General features: G+C 45.7%; 1 protein-coding gene across 1 annotated transcript in view; it reads right to left on the bottom strand.

The window, feature by feature from the left end:
• Positions 1-13,891, bottom strand: part of ADCY2 (adenylate cyclase 2) — a 378,985-nt gene that overhangs the window by 344,170 nt on the left and 20,924 nt on the right. The gene's annotated exons all lie outside the window — the stretch shown is intronic.

The following is a 13,891-nucleotide window of genomic DNA, read 5'->3' as shown; positions in this document are numbered from 1 at the left end:
TGTATTCCTTTTCATATTCTTTTCAATTACAGGTTATTACAAGGTATTGAATATAGTTCCCTGTGCTCTACAGTAGGACCTTGTTGTTTATCTCTTTTATATAGAGAAGTGTGCATCCGTTAATCCCAAATTTCCAATGTATCCTTCCCCTGTACCTTCCCTTGCAGGTGACCATAGTTTGTTTTCTGTCTGTGAGTCTGTTTCGGTTTTGCAAATGGGTTCACTTGTGTCTATTTTTTTAAGATGCCACAGATAAGCGATCTCATATGGTATTTTTCTTTCTCTTTTTGGCTTACTTCACTTAGGATGACAATCTCCAGATCCATCCACGTTGCTGCAAATGGCATTATTTTATTCTTTTTATGGCTGAGTCGTATTCCATTGTGTATATATACCACCTCTTCTTTACCCAGTCATCTGTCAATGGACATTAGGTTGCTTCCACGTCCTGGCTGTTCTAAAGAGTGCTGCTGTGAACACTGGGGTCCATGTGTCTTTTCGAATCAGAGTTTTCATCTTTTCCCGTTTTATGGCCAGGAGGGGGACTGCCGGGTCATCCCACCTCTGCCATACAGGTCTCTCTCTGAGCTCTTCCTTCTCTTCTCTTGGTCTCTTCATCTGTATCTGGGCCAATATTACAAAGTTATTTTTTCTCTTATTATAACCCCCAACTTATTTCCCTTCTACAAGAAATCTGGTTCATCTGTCTACCACAAAAAACTTATTTCATTGCTTCCCAGTTTTTAGAGTCATGCATCTGTGCTACACTTCTCAGAATATTTGGTTCTTTAGTTACATCCCCCAACGGGAGGTAAAAACAGCAAGAAAAGTTTTTTTTCCGTATCAAGAGCTTTAAAAAAAGGATATAGCATTTTGTGTGTGGACCATATTCAATGACAAAAATATTCTTTAAAACACAGGCTGAACAGAGATTAACTTTCACATGACTCAGCAACTGACTTCCCAATCTTTAAAAAAACTTGATAGGTAACAAATCTTTGCTCAAGGAATCATCTCCATTTTAGACTTGATAGAAACAGAAACAGTGCCATTCTCTTAGAACATCTCAGTATAAATAAATATAAATAAAGGGGAACTTTATTCCCCTTAAAGACCCCCATTTCTTTGAGCCACTATAAAGGGATGGAGAGAGCACAGCCAAGAGCAGACACGTCGGTGCCTCTGAATGGACAGAGGAAAGGCAGCCTTCCATCTGCTACATGTTGTTGTGAAGTCACAAAGCCTCTTCTTGTGTCTCAGGGTTTTGGGGTGTTTTCTTTTTCATGTTTAAAATGGGAATCACACCTCCCATTTGAGGATATGCTATCAATAATTTGGAATGAAACAGTATGAAAATTCTTCGTGCACTACAAAACCTCAGACGCTAATTTTACACCGTTATTGAATACAGTTGTTGTATGTAGTTGTAAGAGTGTGTTCTGTACCCTAAGCACAAGTGCTCCGTCAGATATACGTATTTCCATTTTTCGTCCAGGGCCACGTTGAAGATCTGTGGTGACAGTGGGCATCGTCCCCTCACTCCAGATCACAGGGGACAGTATTTGGTCCTCCCCTATCACACGTGACGCTGCACTTTCTGTGCAGCTACATCCTGTCAGTCTGAGCAAGTTCCTTTCTACAGCTAGATGGCTGAGAGATGTTATTATAAGTAGGCGCTGAATTCTGTCAAATGTCTCCTCTGAATGTACTCAAGAGATGGCATGCGTTGTATTTATGAAATGATCTGTTAATGTGGTGAATCATATGAATTGATTTCTAAATGTTAAGCCAACTTTTCATTCTTGATATAACATCCATTTTTTTTTTTTTTGGCTGAACTAAATTTACTAAAGTTTCGTTAAGAATTTTTCTCTATGTTCATGAAAGATATCGATCTGTAGTTTCCTTTCCTTGCAGTATCTTTGGCTGTGGTAGCAGAATAATGCTGGCATCACGACCTGAGTTGGGAAATATGTTCCTTCTTCTATTTTGCAAAAGAATTTGTATAATTTTAGGGTTTTTCATCTTTAAATCTTGGTAGAACTCACCAGAGAAGATACTCGGCCTGAAGTTTTCTTTGTGAGAAGATATTTAACAACACATTCAAATTATTCCATCCTCCCAGGTAAGTCAAGTGATCTATTTCTTCTTGAATGAGTTTTGTTAGTTTGCTTTTCAAGGAAGTTGTCCATTTCATCTAGACTGTGGAGTTTATTGACATAAAGCTGTTCATAATATTTTCTTATCTTTTTAAAGTCTGTAGGATGTAGAGTGACAGCCCCTCTCACATTCCTCATAGTGGTCATTTTTCCTTCTATTGTTATCTCTGATCAGTCTGCCTAGAGTTTTACCGATTTTATTGATCTTCTCAAAGTATCAATTTGGGCTTCACTGATTATCTTCACTGTTTTCCTGTTTACAATTTCATTGTTTTATGTGCCTTTCTATTTCCTTTCTTCTAGTTTCTACTCCTTTGTCTAGTTTCTGGAGTTGGAAGTTTAAGTCATTGATTTGAGCCTTTTCCTCTTCTGCGGTATAAATGTTTGATGCTATAAATTTCTAAGTGCCATCTGAGATGCACCCTACAAATTCTGATGCAGCACGCTTTCATCCCATTCAGTCCAACATACTTTCCAGTTCCCCTTGTAATTTCTTCTCGGGCTTCTGGGGTTTTTTTAGAAATGAATTGTTTAGTTTCCCATTATTGATTAATTTTCCAAACTTCTTTATGTTATTGATTTCTAACTTAAGCCATTATGGCCAAAGAACGCACTGTGTGCAATAGTAGTCCTTCTAAACTGAATGAGACTTTTATGATGAAGAATATAGCCCATCTTGGTAAATGTCCCATGTGCATTTAAAAGGACACACATTCTGCATTATTCTATAAATATCAATGAGATCAACCTGTTCGGTAATACTCTGCAAATCTCCTATATCCTGACTGATTTTCTTTCTTGTTGTCCATCTGTTATTGAGAGAGGGTGTTGCCATCTCTGAATAAGATCTCCCCATCATGCATTTGGCATCTCTATGATTAGGTATCTAGGTTCTTGGGGCTGTTGGGTCTTCTCGGGGAACCGACGCCCTCTGCTTTAGGAACGGTCTGGCACTTGCTCTGCGGCCTTGTGCCAGGGGTCACTCCATCTGCTGTCCCCAGAGGCTCTTCCCCGGGCCCTTGGTGCCTTCCTCCCCTGCATGTGCCTATCGTTGGTCAGGTGGAGACTTGAGGGACCCTCTACAAGTCTCCAGAGCTCCCTCTCTCTCTGCGGGTCTCTCCTCTCTCCTCCTTAGGCTTTCTGTCCTGAGAATTCCAGCGCCTTTGCCTTTGCAAACTCTGAACTCTGTCTTTTCAACTCTGAAATTGCTGGGTGAGGATGATATTAGTGGCTGCACTGCTGAGAAGAGGAAATCTGAAATACTGAACACTGGAGAAGCTAAGTGAGGTGTTGCTTAGCAACTCTTAATAGGACATAATTTAAACTCTGGATTTATTATTTTTTTTTCCTGAGAACTTGCTGCTCCAGCTGGGAGTCTAGAATTCTCTCCCCTTCGTACACACACGAGCACACACACAGGTCCAGTCACAAGGGGTATTATTCACCAGCGCCCATAAACATGTTTCTTTGGATATAAAAGAACAGCATCCAAGATTCAAGGCTAAAGAAGCTGGAATTCTGTGAAAAACACAACCTTTCATAAAATCATGTGTCAAATACAAGGGACACAATGCAGGAAGCCCTAAGATAACCACCATGAAAAATGTCTCCATTTAAAATGAGTCAATAACAGATGCTTATGGAGCACTTTTCCTCCCTTTCCAGCTCTTTCAGGAAAACACTGCCAACTCCAGACAACAGCCATGACTCCTTCTTCCGAACTTGCACTGACTTCCCTGGGGGGAGGAGGGTGAAGAGCTGCGCGCACAGGACCAGCCTCCTTACGATGGCGGCCACCCCCCTAGGGCGTGAGCTCCTACTTCAAAGGCTTCCGGATGGTCACAGACGGCACCCAGCACAGGCACAGGGCAGGAGGAGGCTGGCAGGGGCTGGGCTGAACCCGGAGCGGCATCCCAGCAAAGGGCCCTTTGAGCCTGAGGGATTTTTCCTACGGGAAAGAGAGGGGTTGATTACTCGTGCTCAGGTGCTAAGACGGAGCCAGATGAGAAACCAGCAGAAAGAAGTGAAATTAAAAGAAGCCTACTGATACAGGAGTTATGTTCATTTCAGTGTAAAAGCAATCACTGATTTCCAAACAATAATACTGACTAATGTGGACACACGGACACGTGTTCCTCGGGCCAAAATGTTCCATTTCTCTTACTGACCCATCTGATGAGTGAAAATACCTCCAACTGGGAATCTCCCTAACACTGTGGAGCAGTTACATGATCTATCTTTTTGGCATCTCTGAAGTAGTGGTTCCTGCCTCATGTAGTTTTTCCAGATAACACATAACGCCATGTGACTCAGACAGAACCATCCAGAACTCCCAAATGTGTCCCTTTCTCATCACACAATAATCTGTCATTTGCTGAGGCCCCACAGGGAACACCCCAAGGTCACCAATGAGAAGGGACAGGTGGAGATGATGGTGACGATCACAGTGTCAGGAGGTCGTGTTCAAACGCTGGCTCTCTTCTCAGCTGTGTGACTTTGGGAAAGTTGCTTAACTTCTCTGGGTCTCCGATGTCTCATCTTCAAATTGCCAGTAACGACGGTACTTACTCTGCTGGGTGGTGCAGATTGGGAAGCAACGTATGAAAAGTAACTGAGTGGTGCCTGGAGCAGGCAAGAACCAGGACCATGGACACGCATGCCTCCATCCTCACCTTGGAGGAGGGGACGAGGGGACAGATACATTACGTGTACACTCGTTCCATTACTTCCTCTAGTGTTTGCTGTACGATCTCAAAGTATGTGACATTGTGCTGCATCCTGGGGACCCAGCAGCAAACTACCCAGCCTTTAACATGCACGTTGATGTGGGGGTGAGGTGGGGACAGGACTACAAAGCTCAGGGGTGACAATGGCCGCACCCGTTCAGCTGCCGGATGACAGCTCCATGAAGATGCCAACCGCAAGGACCAGGGCGTGCGCTCCTCTAAGGAAAAGCACAAGAGAGAAAAGAGGAAACACGGAGGTTGTTCCAGAAACACCAGCAGAATTGTCTATTCAAGCCAGGTCAGGGCTGGGAAGATCCAGTGAGAGTGGCAATAAATTCCCAGCTCGCTGCACAGCCAGTGTGGTTCTCACAACACTCCGGCTGGGAACGGACGGCAGAGAGAAGACAGCGGTGCCCCCTCCACGCCAGCCAGCCAGAAATGCAGGGTCTCAAAATAGCTACACTTCAAGATGCCTCCCTCCAGCTCTACTGTACGTCCTCAAAACGCACATTTCATCAGCACGTCCCTTGTCATTAAGAAAAAAAGAAGGGGAGGGGGTTTAGAAAAACCCTACATTGTTGTCGTTAAGTGAAATAATTTTTATATTACTTTTAATTTTTCTTATATTTTCCTCCATATTAAGTCCAAAATGCCCCCTAAGAAATCACCCTGGTGCTCAGAAGCACACAGAGACGGGGTTCTTGACTACTCAGGCACAGGCTGGGTTTTCTCCTTTTATTCATAGGCCACTAGCTTCTTCCAGTGGTAAATACATTCTTTAATAGCTTTCCAAGTGACTGCACTTGCAAGCAATTCTGTGCCATTTCACAGCGTATGAGAGGCCATTATTTTCTTTCATTTTCACCCATTTTTCAATAAAAAAAAATGTTTGCACACTGACGTCCTATTTTTGTAGGAAAACACACACAGGTACATGCTGAATGCCTGGCACCCTTTTAGGTAACAGGACAAAGACAGTCTCTTGTTCCTGGAGCAAAATGTTAGCCTTTCAAATTGGTAATTTAACAAATCTGTACAGTAACTTCAGCACGGTCTCCTGCCAAAGCTGAAATGGGGTTTTCAGAAATGGATGTTTTGACTTCACTCTACTCAGCGAGCTCCCAGTGTGAGGGAAGCAGAAAACTGGAAGCAAAGCGAACAGGACTCCGCTCTCTCGGCCTCACTTGGCCAGCCCGGCGTCAACAGTCCGACACCATTTGCTGCAGTGACTGCCTTTATTCCATTGTATATTCTTGCCTCCTTTGTCGAAGATCGGTTGACCAAAAGTTTATGGGTTCATTTCTGGGCTCTCTATTATGTTCCGTTGGTCCATATGTCGGTTTTTGAACCAATACCATGCTGTCTTGATGACTGTAGCTCTGTAGTATTGTCTGAAGTCTGCGAGAGTTATTCCTCCAGCCTCTTCCTTTCTCTTCAGTAATGCTTTGGCAATTCTAGGTCTTTGTGGTTCCGTATAAATTTTATTACGATTAGTTCTAGTTCTGTGAAATATGTCCTGGGTAATTTGATAGGGATTGCATTAAATCTGTAGATTGCCTCAGGCAGTGTGACCATTTTAACAATACTGACTCTTCCAATCCAAGAGTTTGGGATACCTTTCCATTTTTTAAAGTCTTCTTTAACTTCCTTCATCAGTGGTTTATAGTTTTCTGTGTATAATTCTTTCACCTCCTTGGTTAGATTTATTCCTACGTATTTTATTACTTTGGGTGCTATTATAAAGGAAGTTGTTTCTTTACTTTCTTCTTCTGTTGATTAGTGTAAAGAAATGCAACTGATTTTTCAGCGTTAATCTTGTAACCTGCTACCTTGCTGAATTCTTCGATCAGCTTTAGTAGTTTTTGTGTGGACCTTTTAGGGTTGTCTGTATATAGTAACATGTCATCTGCATATAGTGACACTTTTACCTCTTTTCCAATTTGGATCCCTTTTATTTCTCTCTCTTGCCTGATTTCTGTGGCTAGGACTTCTAAGACTATGTTGAATAGGAGTGGTGATAGTGGGCAGGCAGTCTCTTCAGCAAATGGTGCTGGGAAAACTGGACAGCAGCATGCAAAGCAATGAAGCTAGAACACTCCCTTACACTATACACAAAAATCAACTCAAAATGGATCAAATACTTATAAGACAAGATACAATAAACCTCCTAGTAGAAAATATAGGCAAAACATTATCTCACATACATCTCAAAAATATTCTCCTAGAACAGTCTACTCAAGCAATAGAAATAAAAATAAGAATAAACAAATGGGACCTAATTAAACTTACAAGCTTCTGCACAGCAAAGGAAACCATAAGTAAAACAAAAAGACAACCTATGGAATGGGAAAAAATTTTTGCAAACGATGAAACCAACAAAGGCTTGATCTCCAGAATATATAAGCAGCTCATATGACACAATAAGAAAAAAAACAAACAATCCAATCCAAAAATGGGCAGAAGACCTAAACAAGCAATTCTCCAAGGAAGACATACAAATGATCAATAGACACATGAAAAAATGCTCAATATCACTAATTATCAGAGAAATGCAAATCAAAACTACAATGAGGTATCACCTCACACCAGTCAGAATGGCCATCATTCAAAAGTCCACAAATGACAAATGCTGGAGAGGCTGTGGAGAAAAGGGAACCCTCCTACACTGCTGGTGGGAATGCAGTTTGGTGCAGCCACTGTGGAAAACAGTATGGAGATTCCTCAAAAGACTAGGAATAGACTTACCATGTGACCCAGGAATCCCACTTCTGGGCATATATCCAGAAGGAACCCTACTTCAAAAAGACACCTGCACCCCAACGTTCATGGCAGCTCTATTTACAATAGCAAAGACATGGAGACAGCGTAAATGTCTATCAACGGATGACTGGATAAAGAAGAGGTGGTATACTTATACAATGGAATACTATTCAGCCATAAAAACCGACAACATAACGCCGTTTGCAGCAACATGGATGCTCCTGGAGAATGTCATTCTAAGTGAAGTAAGCCAGAAAGAGAAAGAAAAATACCATATGAGATTGCTCATATGTGGAATCTAAAATAAATAAATAAATAAATACAAAACAGAAACAGATTCATAGACATAGAATACAAACTTGTGGTTACCAAAGGGGTGGGGTGTGGGAAGTGACAGACTGGGACTTTAAAATGCAGAATAGATAAACAAGATTATACTGTATAGCACAGGGAAATATATACAAGATCTTACGGTAGCTCATAGAGGAAAAAAATGTGACAATGAATATATGTATGTTCATGTATAACTGAAAAATTGTGCTCTACACTAGAATTTGACACAACATTGTAAACTGACTATAACTCAATAAAAAAAATGTTAAAAAAAAAAACCAGTCCGACATCAGCCATCACAGGGGACCGCCTCCTGCCCTCCCACCCCGCCCCTCCTTCTTACGTTCCCCTGCCCCGTCCTCCAGCCCCTCTGGCCCCCCCGCCCCGCCACCTTCTGAAAGGTGTTGTCATCTCACAGGGAGGCTCCTGAGTCAGTGGTTTTCAGCTGAGATGGAAGGCATTTGTCTTGTTAGAAAGTTCATAAATTAAAGCAACGCCTAAACGTTTAGGCTTCACTAAGTGAACCAAAGATGTCGCAAAAACGTAACAGACAAGAAAAACTTGACCACGTCACTCAGGTAGAAACCCCAAGAAAGCACTTTCACTAATCAGACAGGCAGAGGTGGCCCGACCAAGCACGCAGACATGCCTTGACCACCACCATCTGTCTACACGGCAATGTGATCCATCATCAGGGTGTTGTTTTCCCTCTATATTCACGAGTGTGGCTTTATTTCAGCAAGCTATTCACACACAAAGTTTCTAATTCCTAGACAGTGGTTTGAAAACGCAGCAAAAACCTCTGTGACATACATTTAATTCCAAGGGGGAACTTCAGTTTAAGTGAAGGTCAAGAGCAGCTATCAAAAATCCCAGAGGGGGGGAGTGGATAGTAAAACAACATCAACATCTTGTAGTAACCTGGAATGAAAAAGAATGGGAACAGGTATATGTGTGTATGTACAACTGAATCACTATGCTGCACACCAGAAACTGACACAACGTTGTAAACCGACTATACTTCAATTAAAAATAGTAATAACAGAAAGAAAGAAAGAAAAAAAAAGAGAAAAGGAAGGAAAATAAAGAGAAAAAGAAAGAAAGAGAGAAAAGGGGGAAGGGAAGGAAAAGAAAAAAAAAGGAAAGAAAGGAGAAAAGAGAAGAATATGCCACAAGGCGGGACTGGCTGCCTGCAACAGGAGAGCATCCTCTTAGGGAACACGGTGTCTTGCTGTGAAATGGTATCTGTTATGAGTTGAACTGTGTTCCCTCTGAAAGATATGTTCAAATCCTAGCCCCTATTACCTGTGAATGCGACCTCCTCTGGAAGCAGGGTCTTTGCAAATGTGGTCAAGGAGAGATATTAGGGTGCCCTAAGTCCAGAATGATGGGGGTCCTTACAAAAGGAGAAGAGACAGACAGAAAAAGACTGCCCTGTGATGACGGAGGCAGACACTGGACCACAGGAAGCTGGAAGAGGCAGTGAAGGCTCCTCCCCTGGGGTGCCTACACCTTGATTCCAGACTTCTGGCTCCAGCGCTACAAGACACTTACTAGTGTCAACCTCGATCAAGCCTCTTTCCATAGGACTCACCTATCAGGAGGTCCCAGCCTTCTAGAGGCTCTCAGAGAGGCATCAACGCTGCGTCGTGTGACTACACCAGGCATGTGCAGACTAAGGGAAGACGGGCCCCACACACCGGCACCAATTTCTTTAAAAAGAAATAAAATAAAAATTATCCCATTTCCTTAACCTATCAGAGTAGAGGAAACAAAAAGCCTAGTGTCCTCTCTATTAACTGAGGTCAAAATGGTTCAAGCATTTTTAAACCATTCCGAAAAATAAGAAAATGCAGCCCCTCACTTTGCCTCTGAGTCATTTTTTTTTTAGAATGAATATCATAATTTATTGTGCATCATCATGTTGGAGAACTCCAAAAAAATGCTTTGTTGTTGAAAATCTAGTATGTATCTATATTTTTATTGAAATGTAGTTGATCTACAATGTTTCAGGTGCACAGCAAAGCGATTCAGTTACAGGTACATATACATACACAGATTTTTTTTCAGATTATTTTCCATGAGATGTTATTATAAGGAACTGAATATAACTGGAGTTTGGGATTAACAGACACACATTACTATATGTAAAACAGATACACAACAAGGACCTTGGGAAGGTCCCAATGCGAAGATCGCAGCACAAGTGGACGGCGTTTGAGCGAATCAGTCGGAGCAAGAAGCAGGCGACGAGCCTCCGTGGAAAACGCAGCCGCTGCTACAGTAACGGCTGGAGCCCAACACCCTGCACTTAACCGCCCAACCTACCCCACTGTGTTTGGAACTGTCAGCAGAATATCATTTTTAAATACTTTCCATCCAGGAGGCAGCTGTGTGGGACACACAACAGCTGGGTTGGGAGGCCGGCAGCACAGGGCGGGGACAGGGGGTTTCAGGCCGCATTCGCTTGTGCTGAATTAAAACACCAGCAACGGGAGGTCTGCACACGCAGTCAAGGCCGGGAGGGCCAGCCCACTGAAGTTTTTTCTTTCTGTTTTCCTAATTTCCTCAGGGAACCCTTCCAAATACACTGATGACCCATCTCCAAACCTGCCAGTACTTTCCGAAATCACTCCTTTTGGCCTCATCAAAACGGGCACCACCACTCAAGTCAGGCCCTGGCAACTCCACGACCCTACTCACGGAGGCCTGAAGAATGGGGTCTCTACAAGGCATCACGGAGGGGCAGCACGTGGCAACGCCGAGTTTCTCAGACTCGGCGCTCCGGACACTCAGGCCTGGAGAACTCTTGGTAGTGCGGTGGGCCTGGGCATTGCAGGGGGCATGTAGGATGCAGGGCGGCCTCTATGGTGTCCGCCCACTGGGTGACCCCAGCCAGGCTGTGGCATTAAAGATGCTTCCAGACAGGGACACAAGGCCCTGGGGGTGAACTGACTCCCAGCTGAGAACCACCAGCCTCATGGATAAGACTGGCCTCTGGCATCAGAACTCCTGGGCTCAAATCTCCTCTTCCAGTCTCCAGCAGCTTGGCCGTGAGCAAGGTACCTCTCCATCCTGTGTGGAGGTCTGGGCACGAGGAAGCCTGGGTCCAGTGCGCCCACCCCAGGGAGCCATGCAAGGGCTGCAGAAGGCTGTGAGTGGAAGACTCAGAACAGGGCAGCAGAGTCGGGACGAGGCCCAAGCTGGCGGCTCAGACTCCGTTGGGTGCTGGAGGTGTTGATGGCTGGACCCGCACTCGACCCGCCTGTGCGGTGATGAACTCACCTTACCCAAAGCGAGGTCTGACCTTTGCCTGGGGCTCTGGGTGGGGGATCTCGGGGCTCCGGGAAAGCCCGGCCTGCTGGGGCTTTCTTTGTTTGCCTGGGGGCTCTGGCCAGCAGACAGCCGCAAGGTGATTTATGAAAGTGCTCAGGGCCACGCAGCAGCAGCTCTGTCTACAGAGAGGCTGGGACCAACAGTCAGCCGTGCAGGCAGCCCAGGGCTGAGTCCCCATCCACACTGTGGGCACAGGTGGCTCTGCTGACCTTCCCAGGCAGGCGGTGGACCCGGTGCATCGCGCCAGGAGAGCAGGGCTGGCCGTGACTCCACCAGGAGGGGACACTGGAGGTTCCACACTGGGTACTTGTTGTGAACACGCCCCTTGGCTGATGTTAATCTGTATTCGTGCTTTGTAAGAAACCATAACCATGAGTCTTACAGCTTTCAAAGAGTTCCGTGGGTCCTTCCAGCAAGTTACTGAACCTCACAGTGGTCCTGGGAACCCCAAACCTGCCCTCGGAGTCAGCAGTGAGGGTGACCCTGTGGGGAATGTTTCCCCATCCGTGCATCTTCTGCCAATACTGTTAACTGAAGCATCTTCTAATGGAAGCTTTTCCTTGAGCACCTTCCCTTGAGCTCAGTAAACCTACTGCACCTTCTTGAAGGTGAGCATTCATGAAGGGGCCTCCACCTGTACTGTTAATGCCAAAAGGCACCAGGTAGTAAACTTTTGGTTAATATGGCAGAACAAATTCCTCTGAAGTCCCCATACCTGCTGAGAGGGGCAGGAGTAGCCAGGAACATTGGGCAGGATTTCAAACTCCAGTGGGGGAATGAGACCCAAAGTGGTCCTCTTCCGGCCAGAGGTGTGAGCAGACCCACAGCATGAGGCAGACACCCTGCACCCGCCCCCAGTTTAGAAAGTGCCCCAAAATAGCTGCACCCACCGAACCTGGCTGTGGGCTTCTCGGACCACCAAGCACACACAGCTGTGCTCCTGGAAGTGTGCCCAGGTCACCAGCGGGTCTGGCCACCCCGCCCGCAAGGTCAACAGGGCCGAGGCTCCACCCACAAGCTCGTTCTGGGCCCTGGCAGCGTGACAAAGGCACCCATCATGCAGGGGTGGAGGTGAAAAAATCCCAATTCAACACGAGGCTGGAAACAACAGTGTCAAAGTGCACACGGATAACACACACCAAGACACGCAGCCAACCGAGAGCACCTGAGAAATCGATCTGGAGAAAACGGAAGTAAACTAACTCTGAAATAAATGTGTTTAAGATGCTGAGAGAGATTTTTACAAGCAGGCAGATAGCAGCAATAAAGCCAAAGTGTACGTTATAAAACCCAAAGATAGATAAAAATAGAGCAAGTGGACACACACACACACACACGTTCAACAACAAATCTGGAAATGAAAAAATACAGCCATCCACCCGTGAGAGCGCCAGGTGCCTGCTGCTGGTGGAGAACTCTCGGAGGTGTGAAGACGCAGCAGTGGACCGAGAGGCACTCACATCCTGCCCAGAAGGGGGTTATATTCCAGCAGGGAAGACAGCCGACCAACAAAGAGAAGGGTGCGTGACACGCTCTGCGGCGCTGCAGACCATTGTAAGTGCTACAGGAAAACAAGAAAGGTGGGGTATCGCCCCGTGGAGCGCCTGGCCATCTGGAAAGGATGCTCTGAGAAGGGGCTTAGTGAGGTTACTGAGGGTAACACTGGCATTTTTACCGAACAGGACAGATTCTGTAATTCGGATGGAAAGGCAAGCTCAGAGGAATCTGGACAAAGGAAGACAGAAGAACAAGAAAGGGATACCTGCCCTGGGTGATAGTGAGGCTGCTTATAAAGCTTCGTCACTAGAACCAGGTGGCCTTGGTGCTAGGAGAGACCCCTGGGTCCATGTCACAGACCAGCAAGGATGCTCTTAACCAGGTTCCTGTTTCTGCTCCACATGCACTGGCATGAAGGTGGAGGGACCACGGACGCGTGTGTCATGGGAGCCAGGTGAGGCCAGGGCACGTGAAGAAGGGAGATGGGCGCAGAGCCAGGGAAGGAGCCGGCCAGAGCATGGCGTCCCCAGACCCACAAGGGGCCTGAATGGGGGATTCAGGAGGAGACAGGCCAGGGGAGCTTCTGTGAGCACTGGGGGCTCTCCAGGGAGCTGTCCACTAACATAGCATCCTTTAGGGCCAGAGAGACCAACTGAGTTCACTCAGTCCAGCCTCTCCCTTTGCAGAAGAAACCAAGATCCAAAAGAGGATGATGGCTTGGCCGAGGTCACGAGACAGAACGTGCTGGAAACCTCACCCTTGGGCTCACCCAGGGCCCTCTCCAGCTCAGGCACAGCAGTAGTGCTTTGTCCCTTGCCCTGGCACTCGAACCCTTTTATGCCTTCCCATCTCGAATCTCTCTTCTCCCATGGCCTCCACAATAATTTTCCCTCCCTAGTACTTGTCCCCTAATGACTCCTGCATCCCTCTGAGGTCCCTGTGCCTCTCCTACTCAGGTTCCTGAGTCCCCGCCAACCCAGGGCCAGCCTTCTCGGTGCTCAGGTTACTGTCTCCCTGGATGGCCAGGAACCTCAGGGCTTCAATTACAAGCTTGAAACTAGTAACTTGTTTATCTCTATC

This window comes from Camelus bactrianus, chromosome 3 (assembly GCF_048773025.1).
Source record: "Camelus bactrianus isolate YW-2024 breed Bactrian camel chromosome 3, ASM4877302v1, whole genome shotgun sequence".
Classification (NCBI taxonomy): domain Eukaryota; kingdom Metazoa; phylum Chordata; class Mammalia; order Artiodactyla; family Camelidae; genus Camelus; species Camelus bactrianus.
The sequence above is the reverse complement of the archived record's forward strand: the minus strand, read 5'-3'. Positions and strand labels throughout refer to the sequence as shown.